This window comes from Stomoxys calcitrans, chromosome 3, assembly GCF_963082655.1.
Source record: "Stomoxys calcitrans chromosome 3, idStoCalc2.1, whole genome shotgun sequence".
Classification (NCBI taxonomy): Eukaryota; Metazoa; Arthropoda; class Insecta; order Diptera; family Muscidae; genus Stomoxys; species Stomoxys calcitrans.
In genome coordinates this window covers 103,122,691-103,146,256 of record NC_081554.1, presented here as the reverse complement: position 1 = coordinate 103,146,256, position 23,566 = coordinate 103,122,691, and the positions used below count along the sequence as shown (strand labels likewise).

The window sequence follows — 23,566 nt, the reverse complement described above, 5'->3', positions numbered from 1 at the left end:
AATTGGTTGTGACAGACAACTTTTAGTTATTGTCACATAGTCGATATGGTATTCTTATAATTAGTTTAACATTTTAATAATATAATCGTTGTAAATACTATTATAACTAGTTATATTATTTTAGATATTTTTAAAAGAGAATTATAAGAATGAATAAACTACTACCACTACTACTACAGAGGGAAATAATGTTTGTGCCCCTAATCTTCTTTTTAGGGCCACCGTAACTCAGAGGCATTCATGTCCGTCTTTGACACTGAACGTCTGGGTTCAAATAACGGCGAGAACATCAAAGAAATTTTTTCAGCGGTGGTATCCTTCTCTAGTGCTGGCGACACTTGTGAGGTATTTACCATTGGTAATCAGACGTGGAGTCGCTCTGCGACAATACGTTCGGAGTCGACAATAAAAACGAAGTCCTTTATCATTGAGCTCAAAGTGATATCGTTCATGGGCAAATTTGCAACCTTCTATTAAAGCGGATGCCTCGACATATAACCTATAATCGCAGACATTCAAAATGAAAGCACTTTTATGCTTCCCAATAAAAATGGTCCAGATAGGTTTATAAATAGATAGAGCCAACCGTCAAAACAACTGAAATATGTATGTACGGAACTAATTTTTATAAATCTTTGCAATGAAACTATGTTGGCCGGACCGAAACTTGGGTATCCGTATTTCCACTTGTTTATTTTGATTAAGTCCTGCTTTCAATCAAAGAGGGTGAGAAAGGAAAAGAGTTGGCATTAGAGCGAAATACGGCATGGCCAGTGACAAAAGTTAAAGACACAACATGATTGAGTTGCTTACGATATTTCGTTTTTCCTTTTATTCCAACTTTCGGTTGCAAAGAAACAAAGCAAAATACGAAAAATGTTCGAACGAATGGCCGAATCAAAACAGAATAACCCGAAAATGTTGCAACCCTCAATGTGATTCCAATTGGAATACATTGAAAATGTTGTGTCTTTAACGCATGTTATTTTACGGTACGGGGAAGACAAAGCAGAAACCCTCTCTTGTATTATCTCACCCTCTTTGCTTTCAATGGCACACTGATTGCTGTCAAACCCCTCTCTGTGGTATACAGGTGGCAGGCACTTAGGGGTTTGGTCTCCCCGCGGACGTTTAATAGAATGAGCCTGGTCATTTATCGTCGTCACACACTTACATAGATTTGTACTAAACTATACATGTGTCTAATTTGCGGACAATGAATGTTGGTAATGAGTAGTTGGTTGGTCTGTTGTGTGGATAAATGGCTGAATTGTTTCCTGAATAAATCATTCAATATTTGGCATATCGTCGGTTCAACCACTGCACAGCACAGCACATCTCGCTGATCACAACAAACACAACATGCACATGTCTACAACAATCGCACAATATTTTTGCAAGTAGAACCTTGTTCTTATTCACTTTTCACTTGATTTCAAAAATAACAATGGATGAAGTTTCAATGATTTAAATGGTTTTAAATACGCGCCGTAATCCACGGAGTTACTCTAAAGGCGTAACGCTTTTCAATGTTGTGACGCTGAGTTGCAAGTTGCATTCGTATTGGTAAGTATTTCTGTATGTATGTTATTTCGTTATTATGCACGCACGCTGTGTGCACTATGAATTAACACTTGAAAACAACGACCACGTGCAACCAAGCGCAACACTTTCAAAATAATTCGAAGGCATGAGCCAACCGCAGAGATACAACACTCAAATCAAAGCACTTCAATTGTTTTTTTTTCTGTTTTTTCCGAATAGGTAATTTTGTATTTATTATTACTGCTTAGGCAACAATTCTTAAATACGACAATTTTTCAAATAAAGAAATAGCAAACACTACTAACAGAAACCAAATAAACAAAACAATCAGCGACCGACGTTCACGCGAACCACCAGGCAGATTGTTAGCAGCAACGCTCAGAAGTGGCCATACAGCGCGACATTAACAAAACGAAATATTACTGTCGACTAAACTTCAGATTTTCGACCATGAGCCGACCAAGCGACCGCATTCTGTCTGCCACGAATACCTATGTACCTCCCCCCACACGAGTGGTGGCCGCAGCGCAGTGATGCCACTGGGTATATTAAATAGCGTTGTGTGGGCAACTGAAATTTAGTAGGGGATTTTCATATCACGTTGATGTTAATTAAGTTAAGAGATTCCAAGGATGTTTGATTCATTGTAAACACCATGTATTTAGTATTTTTGAACATGTATGTACATCCCATAAAGACTAGACTAATGGTCTAATGGATATAAAGGCATTTTTTGCAATCCCAAAATTTAGAAAGACCCATTGATTAAAACACTGCTACGTGTCGTTTCTATTTAAGAAGAGGATATACAAGGCGAGAAGAAATTAACAAAAAATATCCAGGGCAAGACATAGAAAGAACAAAATATAAACTAAATATTTTCTAAGCACAAAATCTCAGTCAAATTTTCATTGATGGCAAAATTTCATATTTATAATATTCTATAACGACAAAATTTAGCTCAGGACAATATGACGAATTTGTAATGAAATTCTTGCTAAAAACAACATTTACTTATTTATTTCTCGGCATTGCAGGCTGCCGGTATTAAATGGTAAAAATCCAATTTTCTTGTTAAGGGCAAGGTAAATAAATAATACAATGACGTTCACATTCCAAAAAAAAAAAAATAAATAAACAAGATCCCAGATCGGTTTATATGGCAGCTATATCAGGTTATGTACCTGGCACATTTGTTGGAAGTCATAACAAACACCACATGCAAAATTTAAGCCAAATCGGACGAGAATTGCGCCCTCTAGAGGCAGATATATCAAAACATGGACCGATTTGAACCATATTTAGCGCAGTTGTTGGAAGTGATACCAAAACACCACGTGCAAAATTCTAGTCAAATCGGACGAGAATTGCGCCCTCTAAAGGCTCAAGAAGTCAAGACCCGAGATCGGTTTATATGGCAGCTATATCAAAACATGGACCGATTTGGCCCATTTACAATCTCAACCGACCTACACTAATGGAAAGTATTTGTGCAAAATTTCAAGCGGCTAGCTTTACTCCTTCGAAAGTTAGCGTGCTTTCGACAGACAGACGGACGGACATGGCTAGATCGACTTAAAATGACATGACGATCAATTATCGATTATGGGGTCTCAGACGCATACTTCGAGGTGTTACAAACAGAATGGCGATATTAGTATACCCCCATCCTATGGTGGAGGGTATAATAATAAATAAAAAAAAACTGGAGAGTTAAAGATCTACATATTGATTTTAATGTGATGGGAGGCACCGGAACAGGATACTACAGCAAACAGGATGCTGAGATTAAAACAGATTAGACAGAAACAGATTAATGAAATATTTTCTAAATTAATTTTAAATTCTAAGACATAATTTTAGCGTAACATTCTCTCAAAGATTCAGCCAGGACCAGGCCGCCCTCAAAATTAGTTTTATAAAGACAAAATTTCTGTAACATTTTTTCTAAAGACAAAATTTTGTTAACATTTTGTTTAGAGACAAAATGTTCATAAATTTTTCTATAAAGATAAAATTTAGAAAAAATTTCTTCTAAAGACTAAATTTTAATGAATTATTTTTCTCAATACTAAATTTTAGTAAAAATTCAGCTTGCTTCACATTTGTAGTGACAAAATGGGTGACTACCGTTCGCCCTTGTGTCAAAACCAGCAGATTTCATAAAAGAAAAACAGAAAGAACGACTCACTTGAGTAAAAAAAAATTGTGAAACGGGCAGTAAATACAAACTTTTATCCAGATTTGAGCCTACCTCATAATTATTTTTAAAGCCTAAATGTCAATAATATTTTTTGTTCCTGCTCAACGCTTTTTGCGACACTACATTTTGCCAAAAATTTTTCAATGTCCTTTTATTTTGTTTTTCTATTCCAAAACACAGACAATCTGGACACAATTCCAATAACAAAATGAAATTTTTACTATGTAAAGATAAAATTTCAAGGAAATTTCCAACGAAAAAATTTGCCATTACACAAAAATTTAAGCATTGGGAAAAGTACAACTAAAAGAAAAGGTTGTCGAGCGTGGTTAATGTGGTATTTGTACCATAGAGGCGTTTTCACAATAAATTCGGTTCAGGTACAACATACCAACGTACCACCCTTGAAGCCTTCATAGCTAATATGGCTGATGAGTAATTGCAACAAAACCACGAAACGCATCCCATAGTGTGTGTTGCGATCTCTTCTTCAGCTTCAGTGTAGATTCCGTCTGAGAACAGCGCTTTGCCCGACTTGACGCCACGGATGACTTTCGTAGCCTTGTCACTCTTCGGTCAAAAAATTTACGTTTCTCTAAAGAAAATATCTCGCAAGTATCTCCAGCGTTTTTATTTTAGGTTTGGTTGAAAAGAGGGCGCAGATACTAATACGCCCCATGCCATTATGGATATTCAGCAATTGGCTTGTAGTGCGCTCTAAATACTAAACAAGTAACCTCGAAAAAAATCTAAGTAAGGAATTCCGTGACGGTATTTCAGACGCGAAAGCCAGGCAATGACAAAGGAAATGCTCTAAGCATGATACCAATAGCTATACTGACCTCTTTCTTACTTCCTTTCAGTAATAGCTTCGTCTTTTCAAGATTTGGAACCCCCATAGGATTTTCGCCGTCCTACCGACCTACATTTCGCTGTTCCACAGGATTGCATTCGCATTCGTCGTCCATGCCCTTAACTCGGACTACGTCGGCCCGAAAGTCTTCGGGTTAGCCAAGTTTATTGACGGCAGTCCTCTGGCCTTCACCGCCAATTCTAAATCTAATTCTAATTCTAGTATGGCCTGACACCCGATTAGGATTTTCCCATCCTCAGAGAAGACGTTAATCTCCTTCTTACACTGCAAGACTGCCTTACCGTCCTGGTTGTTATTGCCCTTATGGCAATTTTACTGTTCGTAAAGACGTTCACATTCGACGTCATCGCTTTAACACCACACCACCTCACGCATTTCGTGATTGCCCGGATCTCCCCCTGCAGGACCGTATTATGATCAGGCAATCTAAAACAGAACACAGTCCCTGGGTTCTTAATGTAGACCCCCAGGCCCACTCTGTCCTCTAGCTTTTATCCATTCGTGTAACATGATCTTCCAGATGGCAATACTAGGGTTCCGTCAATCCAAGACTGTGCCGCTGGCAGCAGTGCCTCGCGCTCAACCTCAAGTATCGGTTCAGGTATCCGATCGGAAACCTCTTCCATTCTTTCCAGGTTTTCCATAGTCGCCTCGATTATACCGCGATGGTATGACCTGCTCCTATCCTCAATCCATTCTCCCATCACCTTAAGTCTCATTGCCGCCGTGGCTGCCTCGCAATTATGCCTATGGGTCGGATAATTAGAATAGTCTCCAGTGCCCCAGTGGGCGTGGTCCTCATCGCTCCGCCTATGCCAAAACAACATGTTATCTGAATCTGTTGTATTATTCTTATGTTGCACTTTTTCTCTATCGCAGTCCACCAAACTACTGCGGCGTAAGTAGGTATTGCTCTAATCACGTTCCTGTAGAGCCTGTGGACTATCCTCGAATTTCGGCCCCATTTCGGGCCTACGGCCGGTCTATATAATGCCCAACATATGTGAGCTTTCTCAGTACGCTCCTGAATGTGACACATCCAATAAAGTTTCTGTCCAAGATCAGTCCTAAATATTTGACCTTGTCAAATATCGAAATCGTCTTATTTAGGAAACGTGGTGCGTCAACTTGGCCTACCTTCGTCTTCCTCGTGAACAGGCAGATTTCGGACTTCTCTGGTTTAACCCTTTGGGCCCATCTGGATAGCTGGTATGGGGCACTCTCCACCGACCTACTCTTGCCTAAGCCATGCTGTTTGTTGTTGAGCAAGTCGCGGTAATACGAACGTTATTTGTCATAATACGTTCCATGGTAATACGTTCCATGGTTTTGAGTAGAAAGGACGTAACTTGTCCTGCCGGGTTTTGGCGAAAATACCACAATTGCCTTCTGCCAGACTTTCAGAGTATATGCAAGTCCTAGGCACGCTCTGAAAAGAGTGGCCAAGTGGGGGATGCCAGATGGTCCGCCTCCTTCTGTAGTAACGCCGGACATATTCCATCAGGTCCGGAAGACTTAAATGGTTTGAAGCTCCTCAAGGAATCCTTCGCCATAAATTCTGTAACGATAAGCCTTCGTTCAACATCATTATTGCAAGCTTCCAGTGTCTTCGTGAGTCCCGTCGTATCCTTTGGAAAATGGGCTTTTAGCAAAAGGCTCAATATGTCTTCCGTCGTCTCTGCTCTCACTTCCATGTCGTCTAATAACGTTTCAGTTTGCACATGGGTTTTTGAGAGAAACTTTTTCATCTTGGCGACGTCGTTAACGCTATCGACCTGTTTGCAGCAAAGCTTCCAGTAGGCACGTTTTGCCGCTTTGGTAATTTTATTGTATTCCTTGAGCCGTGTGTAATACACATCCCAATATACTTCCGCTCTTTTAAGACGTGCTATGCTAAAATGTTTGCGGACCTCTTTCTTAATCTCCCCGGTCATCCAGGATTTTTCCTGGGCTGATTTCCTTTCCCAAAGAGGACAACTATCTTCGAAAGACCCCATCAGTGCAACCGTAATCTTGTTGACATTGTCTTCTACATATGCTTGCAGCTCTAACGTAAATGGAGGAGTCGGAGAGTCGAAAGGCAGATAAAGAGATGCCAGGTATGCTCCACCGTCTCCCTGTCTTACCACTGTTGCATCTAACATAGACAACTCTGGGGAAAATATATAATTTAAATTTTTATGACAAATAACGAACGTTCTCGGCCGAGTACCATTGTTTGCATAGAATAATTGTGGTTGATTTGGTTCAGTCCATAAACTTTTTCCGGGTGGTAGAGGCAATATGACTGTTGCCCTTGCTGATTTTCTCCATGAGAGCGTGTGTAGCTGTCTCGCTCCGGTGGAGGTTAATCTGGATATCTGCAATCATTATTGTAAGCTTCCAGTGTCTTCGTGAGTCCCGTCGTATCCTTTGGAAAATGGGCTTTTAGCAAAAGGCTCAATATGTCTTCCGTCGTCTCTGCTCTCACTTCCATGTCGTCTAATAACGTTTCAGTTTGCACATGGGTTTTTGAGAGAAACTTTTTCATCTTGGCGACGTCGTTAACGCTATCGACCAGTTTGCATCAAAGCTTCCAGTAGGCACGTTTTGCCGCTTTGGTAATTTTATTGTATTCCTTGAGCCGTGTGTAATACACATCCCAATATACTTCCGCTCTTTTAAGACGTGCTATGCTAAAATGTCTGCGGACCTCTTTCTTAATCTCCCCGGTCATCCAGGATTTTTCCTGGGCTGATTTCCTTTCCCAAAGAGGACAACTATCTTCGAAAGACCCCATCAGTGCAACCGTAATCTTGTTGACATTGTCTTCTATGCTTGCAGCTCTAACGTAAATGGAGGAGTCGGAGAGTCGAAAGGCAGATAAAGAGATGCCAGGTATGCTCCACCGTCTCCCTGTCTTACCACTGTTGCATCTAACATAGACAACTCTGGGGAAAATATATAATTTAAATTTTTATGACAAATAACGAACGTTCTCGGCCGAGTACCATTGTTTGCATAGAATAATTGTGGTTGATTTGGTTCAGTCCATAAACTTTTTCCGGGTGGTAGAGGCAATATGACTGTTGCCCTTGCTGATTTTCTCCATGAGAGCGTGTGTAGCTGTCTCGCTCCGGTGGAGGTTAATCTGGATATCTTCAATCATTGATCCTCCAGTAAATGGAATTCTTTGGAATGGATGATGATCTCTTCGCCCGCTGCCTGATCATTAGACTGCATTGGCTTTCCTGCACTGCCTGGTGTTTTCGTATTAGGTTCTTTGCCTATCCTAGTCTTTAGAATCTTAATAAATACGGTAATGGTTCCATCGTCGGCTGTATTTAGTTTCCCATCCCTGTACTACCTGATGTTTCAATAATAGGATCTTTGGCTATCTTAGTGTTTCAAATCTTAAGTTAATGGGCTTCTTGGGAGTAGGTGATGGTTCCATCGTCGGTCCCTGTTCGTTAGGCTACATTGAGACTCCTGCCGCTGCAATGCCCGATGTTTCAATAATAGGAACTTAACCTATCCTAGTCTTGCGAATCTTGAAAACTAGTTTGATTTTTAGTTATAACACATTTTCTTATTTTACTTCCAATAAATTAGGAACACTTTAGGACTTATTTCCTTACATCTTTTCCATTAAAGACTGATTTTTGATCGGTTTTAATAAAGTTTAAAGCAGAACTTAGCGACATCATTTAAGCAGAATGCGGCTGCCTCTTCGTAAAAATTGGTCAAAACTTATTTTTTTGGAACATTGGAGAAATTAAGTTGCTTAAATTCAATTGTTTGCGTAAAATTTTACGGAAGTACAAATAATTAAAAACCAATTGACCTACACTTAGAATAACCTATTGAATTCAAAAACAGTTTGAGAGCAAAGTAAAATGAACACAAGAAGAAAAGAAAAAAATACTGCAGTTGATTCGCCGAAACTATCACATTGAAACTAACATATTCGCAAAGACGAGCACACTTTGAAGGATTTTACAGATTGGGATTGGCCTTTAAATAGTGTGTTGGGAAGCAGTACAAAATGTAGCTCTGACTTTATGACCAAATGTAACCGCCTCACAGTGGGATTGATATAAAACTAGTAAAAAAATATGCCGTGTGACAACGGGTAGATTTATTTTTTTGAAATTTGGAATGGTTGGAGCTGAGATGCTAGCAAAATTTCGCCTTTTAGCAGGTCCCTAAATTTGGCTACCTCGGTATTTCGAAAATGTGTGAGCAGATCTTCTTATGTGGTTTGTATTCTTGCAAAGGCTAGTCTAAATGTTTTTGTTCTTCCGTCGCTAAGCACTGAAGATTTAGTAGAAGCCAGCCTCGAAATAAACAAGTCTCATTACTGGCTGGCTTCCCTATATATGGCACCCGATTCAGAGATGCCGCCTTAAAACCTTAAGTCGCTGGTTGAAGCCGCTTTTGTAGGGAAGAAAAGCCTCATTGTAGGAAGTGATGCTAATGCACATCACCAGATATGGGGAAGTTCGGATGTCAATGAAAGGGATGCGCTGCTTATTGAATATATTATAAGTTGCAATCTGGTGATTTGTAATAAAGGGGATAAACCGACCTTTATTACCAGCAACAGGCAGGAGGTACTAGATATCACCTTTGCATCGGAAGATATATGTAACTGGGATGACCACAGCTTCTCTGATCATCGTTATATTAGTTTCAGCCTTGGAGAAAATACAGGAGTAGTGGTTCCTCGACTAAACAGAAGAAATGCTGATTGGGATAAATTTCGGCACAAATTCTGCACCACCATCCCTTCTACACTAGAAAAGGAAGTGGAAACTACTGTTAGTGCTCAAGTGGATCACGAAGGCCATGAATGACTCGCTTACGTCGGCATATCCTAGTACCAAATCAAGGGGCAAACAGCGACCGCCATGGTGGACCCCAGAGCCGGTTGGTCTAAGGAATAACTGCAGAAAAGTCTTCAACAGAGCAAAAGCCACAAGAGCACCACACGATTGGGACATCTATAAGGCTGAGCTAAGAAAATATAAGGGCGAGCTTAGAAAGGCTAAGAAGAGGTGGTCACTGATATGCATTCGTCGGAGGCCATTACGGAAATTGTGTCTGAGCCGAAAATCCTTTGGGCGATAAGAAGTTTCGACTCCTTTAAGTCGCCAGGCCCTGATGATGTATCACCGGTTGAATTACAAGCTATACCCTGCTTGTATCAGAATGTCATATATACCTGTGGGATGGAGGGACACGAAGGTCATTTTCATTCCGAAAGCAAGAAAACCCTACCACACGAAGGCGAAAGATTTTCGTCCTATTAGACTGTCATCCTTTATACTCTTGAGAGGTTGTTAGAAACATATCTTAGGGCAAAGATCCCTGGAGATCGCCTATCGCGGCAGCAGCATGCATATAGTAAAGGCAAATCCACTGAAACAGCCCTTCATGACCTTGTCGGCTACATAGAGGGTTCTCTCGCTGTCAAGGAATATTCAATGGTAGCATTTCTTGACAATGAAGGTGCTTTCAATAATGTAAAACCGACGTTAATCATGGAGAAGTTGGAGTTTCTAGGCATCAACTCTACCGTAAGAAAGTTTATTAATAACTTACTTACTAAAAGAAGCATTACGGTAGGCTTGGGATCTGTGGATCTAAAACGATGGATCAGCAGAGGAACACCTCAAGGAGGTGCACTGGCTCCTCTTCTTTGGAATATAGCCATTAACAATATATTATTGTTTCTGGAAGAAAAATGAGTAAAAGTGGTCGCGTATGCTAATAACGTGGCAATTGCGCTTAGGGGAAAGTTTTAAAGCTCTCTAAGAGATATACTTCAGGAAGCTCTACGTGCAACAGCAAAGTGGGCTACTGAAAGTGGTCTGGTTATAAATCCGTGCAAGACAGAAGTAGTTCTTTCCAGCAGGAGATACAAGTTGCCTACAGTGGAACCTATCTCCTTGAGTGGAGAGAATGTTCCATTTACAGAAAGCACAAATAACTGGGTGTTTTGCTGGACAGGAAACTTAACTTCAAATCCAATATTTTGGGAAGGGCAAGAAAGGCCACTCTTGCCCTATACACCTACAAGAGAGCCATTGGCAAAAGTTTGGGGTTTAGACTGCGTGTCATGCATTGGGTATATACAGCAGTTGTCAGACCTATTATGCTTTATGGTGTTGTGGTCTGGTGGACGGCGCTTCAAAAATCCACCTACTACTCAATACTTAACCGGATACAGAGGATGGCCTGTTTGTGCATCACAGCCGCACTGAGGACGACACCATCTGATGCACTGAATTTAATGCTACATCTTATGCGTCTGGACATTGTGGCTACCCAAATTGCAGCGACCACTGCCATGAGGTTAAAGGAGCTTCTCTTTGGTCATGTGGCGGCCACGGAAACTGCGTTATACTTAATACAATATCCGATGTTCCAGGCAGTGTTGATTACACCCTACCTGAGCCGCTTTTTGATAAAAATTACTGTACAACTATTCCTGATAGAACCGATTGAAACTACGATATCCCCGGAAACAGAATCCCTGTATCATAGACTTCTATACGGATGGTTCCAAACTAAACGACCAGGTGGGCTTTGGGGTGTACTCTAAAGATCTAGAACTGGTCATATCGAAGAGTTTACCCGACCACTGCAGGGTGTATCAAGCAGAGATCCTTGCAATTAAGGAAGGTTAAGATATAATATCATTACGACGATTGGCATAAATATCTTCTCAGACAGCCAGGCAGCAATTAAATCCCTGGCGACATGGAAGCTAAGCTGCCTCTTGCGACATGTAAGCTAAGTTTTCAGGACCAGGCCCGAAGGGCAACGAATGATAGATGGTCACAAAGAAGGGGCTGTGAGCATTCCAAAACTATGTGGCCTCATCTAGAATTGAAGAGGTCTACTGCTTTGCTGTCGTTGGCTAAAATAGACGTCTCAGTCATTGTGTCCGTCATGACAGGTCACTGTCTAATCGGAAAACATGCTGACGGACTGAAGGTTGCCAACAACGACTTTTGCAGAAGCTGTAGGGACATCGAGGAAGAGGAGTCTATAGAACACCTTCTGTGTGTGTGTCCCGCACTAGCAGTTAGAAGGAGTTCCATTTTAGGTTCTCATTTCTTTGATTTAGCGGATATGAACATTCGCAAGTTATTGGGCTTTTTAAAGCGATCTGGATGGTTCAACGGTAGGAACTAGAAGGCATCTTCCTTCTTCTGTTCTTGTGGTATCACAATGGACGAAAACATGTAAGTGAGTCTGATGGCAGACTGCCACTTAAACCTAACCTAACCTTCTTTTGCGGTAGGAATTTTGTAGGAATTTTTAAGCACTATGTAGGAAAAAAAATATGGGAAATCGGTCCACAAACAAAGATTTGGCGGCCACTGTGTGGCGCTGGGTCAGTTCCTCCACACAGTAGCGACGACAATTTTTTCAGTAGTCTTTACCAACATTACAGCAACAGAAGGAATTTGACAATTTTTTGGAAAAATGTGAAAAATTTCGAAAAAAAAACTGTATAGGCAAAATGGGGACCAGGCCAAACTTGAAAAAACACCATGCACTCAATATCCTTATTTAAAAAAACGTATAGAATAAAACCACAATGAACCAAACATGCATTATGTGCCGATTTAGAGGAGGCTCTTAGTTGCATAATAAAACACATCGAACGATTTTTATGCATGAGTGCTATACCTATATATGAACCGATTTTAACCAAAATTCATAGCTTTTGTCTTTGGGCTTTAAAGTGATATGTAGAAAACTGATTGGATGAAAAATGCGATCTCGAACTTGATTAAAAAAAGCGGCAGACGGACAATCAATATAGAAAGGAAACGCGGACAGACGGAAATGACTATTTTACTACCACAGCCACAGTAGTGGTGTACGGTACAATATGTGTTTATATAATGAATGCCACATGACAATTTCTCCTTATTCTTATACTGAACTCCGTAGAAATGACTACATCCAATTCGCAATATTCTTGGTCGTCGTAAATAACTAAGACAATTTAGCCATGTCCGTCCGGTCTGTCTGCTGAAACCACGCTACAGTTTTTTAAAATTAAGATATTGAGGTGAAACTTTGCACAGATTATTTTTATGTCCATAGGCAGGTTAAGTACGAATATGGCTTTATCGGACTATATCCTAATATAGCCCTCATATAGGGTCTTAGGCTCGTAAAAGCTTTATTTATTACCCGATTTGGTTTAAATTAGGTAGAATGATTTTGATTGAGATCCCCGACATCCATGCCGTATATGGCCCAAACCGGACAATATCTTAATATAGCCCCCACATATATCGATTTTCTGATTTAAGGTCTAAGACCCATAAAATCTGAATTTATTACCTGAAATTTAAACAATAATTTTCTAATAAGATCCCCTGTAGGCGTGCCAAATATGGCCAAAATCGGTCTTGGTATTAATATAGGCCCAATATACATTCATCTCCCGATTTAAAGTCTCAGACCCATAAAAGCCACATTTATTGTCCGATTTCACGGAAATTGTGTGTTTGGTGTCCATGCCTAGTATGGTTTAGATCAGATCATTTTTGGCATAGCCCTAATAAAGATCGAACACTCGATTGAATGCTTTTCGCCCATAAATAGCAAATGTATTACCGAATTTTGGTGAAATTCAGTACAGTGAGCTATGTTAAACCTCTAAAAATCCTCCCCGAATAACATACACCCGATGTCCCGATTTACGGTACAAGACCTCTTTATTACACGATTTTGGTGAAATTTTAAGTCGGTGCCGCCCATTAAGCGAAATGTTGTTTATATATATATATATATATATATATATATATATATAACCGAGATGATGTGCAGTCCGGCCGAACTTAATGCCTTTTTTGTTGTCTAGGGGCTGACCCAAGGCGGCGGCATCTGATCTCCTCAAACCGCAGCTTTCCGCAATTTATTCTAAAAACAAAATCCATTATTTGCAGATGTCGTCATTATATGAGATATGTGTTTTTAAAATTTTCATTGATTTCGCCTCACGTTTAGCGCTTTTAAGATTGCAAAGCAATTTGTTGAAAGATTTTGGATTTATTTTTTTTTAGTGCGTATTCTGTAATGGCGCTTGCTTTAGAAGACATTGTTTGCCAAACAATTCTTCGCTTTCATATTTCTTTCTTTTTTGTTTTTAATTTTATTTCTTTAATTAATTTTTTTCCGATTTTAAATCCGGATTGGTAACTGACGTTACACTAGCAACACCTGTTTGCCACATTCAGAATAGTTATAACATTTATTTATCAGCTAGTTGACGTTCTACCATCATTTTCATTTCCCGTTTTTTGAGTAAAAACGTTAGCTATCAGCATGGCAGAGAAGATTCTCGTTCATTTAGTTGGCAGAAATCCAAAGAGTTAACATCGAACAGTGCTTTAAAATTTATAATAAAGTGTGATTAAAGTAAAAATTTAACCCAAGTTTAAACTCGAAGTGTTTTACTTCTTCTCCACCAATTAAATGTTCTTCTTTTCTTTATTACTCTTATTAATTTTTTTGTTTTGCCCTGTAAGTTATTTTTTCTATTTTTCTTCAGTGAAGTCGGTGGGAAAGTTATTTTATTGTAATAAGTTAAACGGTCGCTTGGTTCACTGTGATTTTTCCATTTCCATTTTTATTGGGTATTTCCAATTAATTCCTCGGCATTCTAATTGGTCATTAGGCTGAATTACTATCGATCTCTTCGAAACTCCACACACCAGACGAGACAGAAAAATTGAGAGATGTCTGAGTTTCAATCCCCAAATTGCTTAGACTGTGGTGATCCCCGTGCTAATCGCATCTCAGAGTCGTTGCTAGTTTAGCCGCCGCAAACCGAACACACCTGTCTAAACGGAGAAAGTCTAAAACAATGGTGAAGTGCTATAACCCCGTCCAACAGGTCTTTTTGTGCTTAAATCTAAATATATACGGCCCAAGTGAAATTTTCTATATTAATTTGCATTCAAAAGCATTTAAAACAAAAAGGAGGGAAACGAAAACACCCCTCATGCCCAATAATGCGAATATCGAAAAATTGCAGCAATAATGTACAAGAGAGAGCGATCTAAATTAGCCAGCCAGCCATAACCAGGAATGTGTAAAAGTTAGACTGTGTAAAAGTCAAAAACAAGTTTTGTTCTACAACTCCAAATTTAAAAATTCTGAAAAAAAATCCTAGCTGCAATGATAAATCGGCTTAATTTTGTTTTCCCCAAATATTAAATAGTTACACACATTTTATAAGCATTTCTTTTTCGAGTGTTATTCCTGTTTTTTTCTAAAATTTTATTAACTTTTGATTTCGGTTTCTTTTTTATTTCTATTGTCTGTATGCATCATACAGAGTGAAACACATTTATTTGTTTTGACTTCCGTTTCAGTTTGGAATCAACACCCACTATATGTACATTTTTACATATATATTTTCGAATTTCATTGCCTTTAATGATCATTACGCTCATTCAAAATAGGCCTAAGTCAACTGAGCTGGGCGATGTTGCTTCCTGCATGTTTTAAGATCATTAGACAACATGTTGATTGGTGCACAAGAGTGAAATGTTGCAAAAGCTTTACGATAGCAACATTTCTCTTTTTTTCAAAAACACACGCTACATTATAAAGTCAAGAAACATTTTCATCATCCACCACTGTTAGCAGCTTGTCAACATAGCTGAGCCCAGCATATGTGCTTAAGCCACGCAACACATCTCCTTTTTTATAACAGCGACAACATCAACCACCTGTGATAACATCGTCAAACTCTGCGAAAGTACTTTGCAACTGTACAACGAGGGAGAGCTACATCATGCAAAGTAAGTCAGTGATCTTTTGTTATGGGCATTTTTGGGGGTTGCAACAAAAGTAGGTTTTATTTTGGAATGTTGCAACCATGGTTGGGTGGGCTCGTGTGCAGCTTAACAACTTGTTGCAGAACATCATTTGGACCTCCGCTTCCTGTCTGTCTTTGTATACACTATTCTGTATAAACCTCCTGTTTCCGTTTCTGTAGTTACCTACATTTCCCATCTATACTTCCGTTTCCTCTATTTTCTTTTAAACTACTGTTTATCTCTTTTCCTTTTAAACAAAAAAAATGCACGTCAACTTTATATTTATCAGTAGCGAAGTGGTAATGGAATATTGAAGGTTTTCTGGCTGGAACCAAACGTGCATTCCCATCGATCATACTCCCAATAACATCATCCACATCCAATTTCGTTATATGCTAATATTCTATGGTGTAATTTTTTAATAACTCATAAATGTCACTGAAAATTTTTCCCGGTGTTCTCGCCATGATTCGAACCCAGGCGTTCAGCACCATAGACGACATGCCTTTGCGGGTATTTAAGCACATCGCTTTCCACTAAGCGCCAGTAATCGGCCTTTTGTACGCTATAAATAATGAAAACTGGCCTCGAAAAAATCGAATACAAAAACTCCGCACTACTCACATAATCCCTAATCCCTAATCCATTCTATGCCCCTAAGTTATTAAGTGTAGGTAACTGTTAGCTGTGAAGGCTGAGAAATGGCATAAGAAATGCTCCTTTGCACTGTAGTTCAGGGTTGAATTTCACTGACCAAAAACACTATTTTATCTACACCGGTTACTTAAATTTATATGTCATTCAAAAGCAAAACAAGGGCAAAAAATTAGATCCAAATATTTGCTAATAAGAGCGGGTTGGTTAATTTTTCTTTTGTTAAAAAAAAGAGATAAATCTTATGTTATGTGATTGTTGTTGTTGTAGCAGTGTGTTGTAACCAAGGCGGCGGCCCTTGCCGATAAAAGATTCCATCAGGTCAATCCGGTACGTACAACCTGCTGCCATGGGATTTATTTACTGTGCCGTTTACAGGTAGTATTTATTTGAATCGATTTTAAACTTAAGAGGAATAGAAGTACGAGTATGTTGAACATATTTTTAATGAAAAAAGTCCGGCAAAAACTTTTATCTGCATTCTTACACTCAACGAAACTTATTATACTTGCTAAAACAGTATTTTTTTTTTTCGTACGGGAACAAAGAGAAATCATTCGGTGCCAAGTCAGGACTATACGGCGCATGACCCATCAAATCGATGTTTTGAGTATTCAAAAATGCAGTTGTTTTGTATTTTTGGAGCATTTCTTTCGACCAATTGTCACGAGCCTTTTTTGAGCGATTGACAAATTGTGTGAGATCCAACGCGAACGGTCAAATGTTCATGCAATATTGAATGTATGCTGGTCCCACTAATGCCTAAGATTGTCTCAATCTCAAGGTAGGTCACATGACGATCTTGCAATATCAGGTGGCGGACAGCATCAATTGTTTTTGGAACACCAACTGATTTAAGGCGACCTCTACGAAATTCGTCTTGGAATGAACTAGGACCTCGGTTGGTGTCACCATATCATCGATAAACACTGATCCTTAATGGAGCTTCATCGCCAAAAATTTAATTAAGTTCATCGATGCACTGTTGTTGAGGTAATCCACGTCGAAAGTCAAAAATTGCACGAAAATGTTCACGATTTAATTCCATATTTTGGGCGAGATGAATCTTTTAAGTTACTGTAAACAACACAAATAGCGCTCGTATGTCAAAACGTTCTGAGTACGTGTAACATCAAAAATGTCAATATTTACGACAGAGCTGTCAGTTGGCAGATTGCAACACAAGGTTGTTCAATCCCGAAATATAAAAGGCAACCCTCGTACTACGCTTTTTTTTAGAATTAAATTGTTACAAATAAGGGATTTAATTTTTTTTTATAAAGGCGCAAATTTTTACCTTCTTGGCACAGTTGTTGGAAGGCGTAACAGAACCTCGCATGCAAAATTTCAGTCAAATCTAACAAAAAATTGCGGCTTCTAAGGACTCAGGAAGTCTAATCGGCAGATCGGTACATATGGGAGCTATATCATAGACCAATTTGGACAGTACTTTACACAGTTGTTGGAAATCATAACAGAAAACCGTGTGCAACATTTTAGCTAAATCGGACAAAAATTGCGTCTTCCAGGGGCTTAAGACGTCCAACTGGGAGACCGGTTTATATGGAAGCTATATCACACAGTTGTTGGAAGTTCGGCCGCTATCGTGATTTAGACAGACGGACGGACATGGCTAGATCGACTCAGAATGTCGAGAAGATCAAATATATAAATACTTTATGCGATCTTAGACGAATATTTCGAAGTGTTACAAACCGAATGACTAGATTACCATACCCCTAATCTAATGGGTTAACTACGTTTCACTTGATCTGCCAACATTATCTCTTGGGATGTTTGTTTTTATACCCACCAACGAAGGATGGGGGTATATTCATCTTGTCTTTCCGCTGTAACACATCGAAATATTCATTTCCGACCCTATAAAGTATATATATTCACTGCCTGGAACATCGGATATTGTATCAAGGATAACACAGTGTCCGTGGCCGCCACATGACCAAAGAGAAAGCTCCCTTAGCTCACGGCAGTGGTCGCAGCAATTTGTGTAGCCACAATGTCTGGGGGCATTAGATGTAGCATTAAATTCAGTGCATCAGATGGTGTCGTCCTCAGTGCGGCTGTGATGCACAAACAAGCAGTAGGTGGACTTTTGCAGCGCCGTCCACAAGGCCACAACACCGTATATAGGCAGGGATATTTTATAATAAAAAGTAGTAACCCTTCTAATGTGAAAACCCAATCCAATGAGAAAACGCACGTATATGGGATGTTTCACCGCAGATGATCAAAATATTTGCAAACACTTGGCCCAAATCTATAACACAGGTACACAACTTTACCCACATATCTATTCATTCAAAAATGCAAAAGGATACAAAACCTTTCATTGATTTAGAAAACCCAGGCAAGGATATTTCACGTTAAAAAGTTAAAAAAAGGTTTATGAAAAAACTAGGCTTCCCTAGCTGTCGTTTGATGGCGGTCTCATCGCCTTACTATTTTCACACAGTGGTTCACGCAACAATTACTTTTTTAGTTTTTTGGGTAATTTTTTCAAGTTTTTGCCTAAAATTCGATAGTTAGACGATTATTTGTTATGTATAAGAAACTAGGCTTCTCTAGCTGTCATTTGAGACCCGTCTCATCGCCTTACTATTTTCCCTTTTCGCACAGTGGTTCACCCAAAATTTACTTTTTTAGTTTTTTGGGTAATTTTTTCAAGTTTTTGCCTAAAATTCGATAATCAGACGATTATTTGCAAAATGTGGGCATATGTATAAGAAACAAGGCTTACCTAGCTGTCGTTTGAGACCGGTCTTATCGCCTTACTATTTTCCTATTTCGCGCAGTGGTTAACGCAACATTTACTTTTTTAGTTTTTTGGGTAATTTTTTTCAAGTTTTTGCCTAAAATTCGATAGTTAGACGATTATTTGTTATGTATAAAAGAATAGGCTTCCCTAGCTGTCATTTGAGACCGGTCATATCGCCTTACTATTTTTCATTTTTGCAGAGTGGATCAATCAATTTTACAATCTTCTTTATCTTGTTAGTACACCTTGCGGTTATTGAGGGATCTAAATTTTAATGTTGGATCACGTTATTATTTTCTAGATCTTTTTTGGTTTTTTTGTGTTGTTTGAAATTATCTTTTTGTGAACAAATATTTTTTTTTCGAAATTAATTAATTGCCTACAAAGTTGCTTAACAGTGTTCTGCTAATGCCAGTAACAGAGGACTGTTAAGTCAGTGGTTTGTGTCTCCACTAGTTAAATTCGGAATTTATCTTCACTCGCATGCCTAAACACACTATATGAATTTTTAAAACTCGTATATAATATGCCATTTGTTATAATTTTCTTATATATTTCTTATAATTTTCTACAGTTTGATAATTTTGGAACGTTTTAACAACAACAGACACAAATCTACTAAAGCAAACATATTGTCTGTAGTCTAAAATCTCGTATGTAATATCTCATCTTTTAATTTTACAAATATATGACGTAAATTTTTTATAATTTTCTACGGTTTGACAATATTTTAATGTTTTCAATAACAACATACACTAACTCTACTTGAGCCAAACCGAGTGAATTAAGTTTTTTACATAGGTTTTGAATGGCAATTGAAGCGTTGGTCTATATAATCATACAATTTTAACAATTTCTTAGTAGATATATCGTTCACTGTAAATTTAACTCGTTAAAAATTTATTATACTTTCGGGATTTTTCGAAATTCGTTCAGCTCGAGCTTTCTATTCAAAGAATACCATAGCAAAGAATTTATAAAAGTTGTGCAAGTTTGTGTTGTTATTCAAAACACGTTGACTGGTTAATGGATCGCGATTTCTATGTAGGAAACCTACATTCCCAAAGACTATTGAGTATGGTGTAGAGCACGCTTTTCCTTTGAAACAGGGCTCAATAAGTCCTCTAATTCTCCTCAGTGCTGCAAGAGAGAAGAAAGCTTTACTTTCCACTATTCCGATGCAAACTAATCATTAATGATGAGAACAACAAACGCATCCACATTGCCTAACTCTTGCTTACTCGCTGTCTCGTGCTTGCTTGCTATTCTTTTAATAGGAAGCATTGGATATGATCTCGAGCTGGAAGAAGTTCGAAAAATCACGAAAAGATTCTAAAGATCAAAATAAAAGAGCGCAAATAGAAAAATGTATCATATTGTAGAAAATCGGGATAAATTAAGTAATTTATACAATATTCAATTTCAAACCTTCATACCATTTCCAATATGTCCAAAGACTTTACCTGCAATTAAAAATTATGGGTTATAAAAAACGACATACAGTGCGATCGAAAGAACTCAGAAGAATTAAAAAATAACTAGCCCTCCCAAGAACGCTCCGTTGTGCATTCTACAACACACAGAATAAAAATGTACATAGATTTATAATCTAAACTTCTAGGTCTCATGGGTGAATCTAGACTTCAAATACACTCCACAGTGGTCGGTATATATGCCCGATTTAGGGATGTTATGGGGAGTGGGTGGTCCCCAAAAAAAAAAAAAAACACTTAACGCTGAAAATATATCAGCATCGTCCTCTACTCTCAAACATCATTTATTTGAACCGCATATTGCCATTGCCCTCAAAATTGGATATCAAAATCGTTTTCTAATCTCATTAAAACTCCTTATTGCAAAAATCAGCAAATATGTCCGGTTTGGGGTATTGGCCCTAAAAACTATGAATATTTAGATCCACTCTCTTTAAGACCCAAATTGTCTTGGTGAGCAAATACGTCCTATTTGAGGGTTGTTATGGTGGTGGGACGTCCGCTAGACAGTTGGCCCCCAATGTTGATATCAGATACGTAGTCTACTCTCACATACTTTTAATTTGAGCCCCATATTTCCATAGTCGGCAAACATGAACGGCTTGGGGGGTGTTTTGGGAGATGGGCGGCCACTCAGTGAGTTGGCCTTGAAAATATATATCGGATTCGTGTTCCACTTTAAAAACCCTCTTATTTGAGCCTCATTTGGGTAGTGTTGTGGGGGTGGGGTGGCCCCATAGACACTTTTCCCGAATATTGATATCAAATTCGTGCTTTACTCCCAAAAGACCTTTCATTTGAGACCCGTTTTGCTATGGTCGTAAATTTGTCCCCTTTGGGGGATGTTTTTGGTGAGAGGCGGCCCTTCAAACACTTGGTCCCATATTTGGATATCAGGTTCGTATTCTACATTCAAATACCTTTTATTTAACCCCCATATCCCCATGGTCAGCAATTAAGTCCTGTTCGGGGGGGTGTATTGGGAAATGGGTGGACCCCCAGAAACGTGGTCCCACATTTGGTTATCAGATTCGTATTCTACTAGCAAATACCTGTCATTTGAGTCCCATATTGCCATGGTCGATAAATATGTCCGATTTGGGGGTGTTTTGGGGGTTGGGGTGCTCCCCCTAGCACTTGGTCCGACATTTGGATATCAGATACGTTTTCTTATCCTAGATACCTTTCATTTGAGTCCCATATTTTCGTCATTGGTCTTAATATGTGTTTGGTAGGTTTTAGGGTGGGGCAGCCCCCCTAGGTACTCCATCCGAAATTTGGATACCAAATTTTTATTTTTAGGTTACTATATGAGAGCACGCAAAATTTCGCTTAAATCGCACCACCCATCTCCGAGATCTGGCGTTTCTGAAAATTAGGGTAAGGGGGAGGGTCCGCCCCCCTTCACATCTGTGAAAATTTCAAGAAAATCGGTTCAGCCGTTTCTGAGTCTATAAGGAACACACAAACCTACAAACAAACAAACAAATCTATAAACAAACACAAATTGTTTTTTATATATAAGATTATATTATAGTGCCTTTATAATGCTACATGTCAACAAAAGCATAAGGCGGACTCTCAGCCACTTGTTAAATGTTTGAATTTTACGATCGTACTCTACTCCCAAAACCAGGGCTGCACAGTCGAAGAGTTTTGATTCGATTCCAGGAAGATTATATAATTTAACATTAAAAATTATGGTTTTATAACAAAAAACAATAATTTTCTTAATAAAGGATGATTTTTTAAGGACTATAGGAAACTATTAGGTATATCACGAATAAATGTTGTTGTCATTCAATGAGTCAATTGAACGTGAAATAAAATGTTCACCGAACTCGCCTCTCAATAAGTCCATTGTTACGCGTGCTGTGTGGCATATGGCACCGTCTTGTTGAAACCATATGTCATGCAAGCTAAGCTCTTGCATTTTTAGCAAAAAAGTTAGATATCATCTCACGGCAGCGCTCACCATTCGCAGTTACGTGCCGATTCGCATCATCTTTGAAGAAGTACGGTCCAATGATGTCACCAGCCCATAAACCGCGCCAAACTGTGACTTTTTCTGGATGCATTGGTAGCTCTTGCAATGCTTCCGGCAGATCTTCACTCTAAAATCGACAATTCTGCTTATTACGTACCCATTGATCCAAAAGCGCGCGATAAACTTTCTTAATAGAGCACGCAATTTGATAATAAAATTTAATTACTTGCAAGCGTTGTTCGTTTGACAGTGAAACAAAACACGAAACGTGCGTGAGCTGTTTAAACCAGTGTTGCTAAATAGATAATATCTAAAAAATCACCCTTTATTTTATGACCAATTAGCGAAGAAAAGTGGATATTAATGACTTTGACATAAAACTGCACCTGCTGTCAAACAGCTACGGCTTATCGTCATTACTTTATTTATTTTTTTAATATGCAAACCATCAAATGCAACGAGACTCTAAAACGGTTTCCAGAAATCTCTCTCTTAAAAATTTTTGGCCTGACTTTTTGAGCTAAAAAACTTGATGTTTTTTGACAAAGCGTTATATGACGATTTTTTTTTTGTTTTGTTAATATTGTCGTTCGTCCACTTTTCGCAAATTCAAATTTCATTAGGAAACCTCTTTCCTAACTCGAGCTAGAAGACAGTTCTTTCCATGGGTATATTTCTATCCATTCTACCCATATTCGTCCGTCTGTTCAACAGATAGCCGAAATCTCCATGGCGTTCGAACGAATGAGGCTATCCGCATCAAACTTTTCATAGATACTTCTTATTGATATGGCTGTTGCAAATGGGTCCTTTGGACCAGGTTGATTTCAGTTTATAATACTAAATAAATTTGAAATACTTGAAAATTATTTCGTACTACGTTTCTGAGTATGGACTGTTCGAAAATTGAGCTTATTCAAAAAACGAGTGTTAGTTTTTAATATTTTTTTACGCTACACCACTACTGTGGCACAAGGAAGAGAGATAGACCCATTAACAAGCATACCGATCGACTCAGAATCACTTTATGATGTCTATCTGCCCGTCCGTCTGTATGTCTGTCTATTTGTTTTGAAATTGGAAGAAATTCAGATTTTGATAAATCTCACATATATGTATATTAGGGCGATGATCCCTGTATCATATTTGAATGAGAATCGCAGGAAGAGCTGGAATGGTACGAGAGTTTGAGCATG

General features: G+C 38.7%; 1 protein-coding gene across 6 annotated transcripts in view; it reads right to left on the bottom strand.

Annotated features, from left to right (window-relative positions):
* The window catches only part of LOC106091660 (pseudouridylate synthase RPUSD2), a 431,111-nt gene that overhangs the window by 296,260 nt on the left and 111,285 nt on the right, over positions 1-23,566 (bottom strand). For 3 of the 6 annotated variants that reach the window (XM_059365903.1, XM_059365901.1, XM_059365902.1), the window contains exon 1: positions 1,851-1,970. The exons of 1 other annotated variant lie outside the window; for it this stretch is intronic. The gene's annotated coding sequence lies outside the window, so the exon portion shown is untranslated. Of the gene's footprint in view, positions 1-1,174; positions 1,366-1,407; positions 1,780-1,850; positions 1,971-23,566 lie in introns of those variants that run through there. 2 more of the 6 variants (XM_059365905.1, XM_059365904.1) reach the window with 2 other exon arrangements.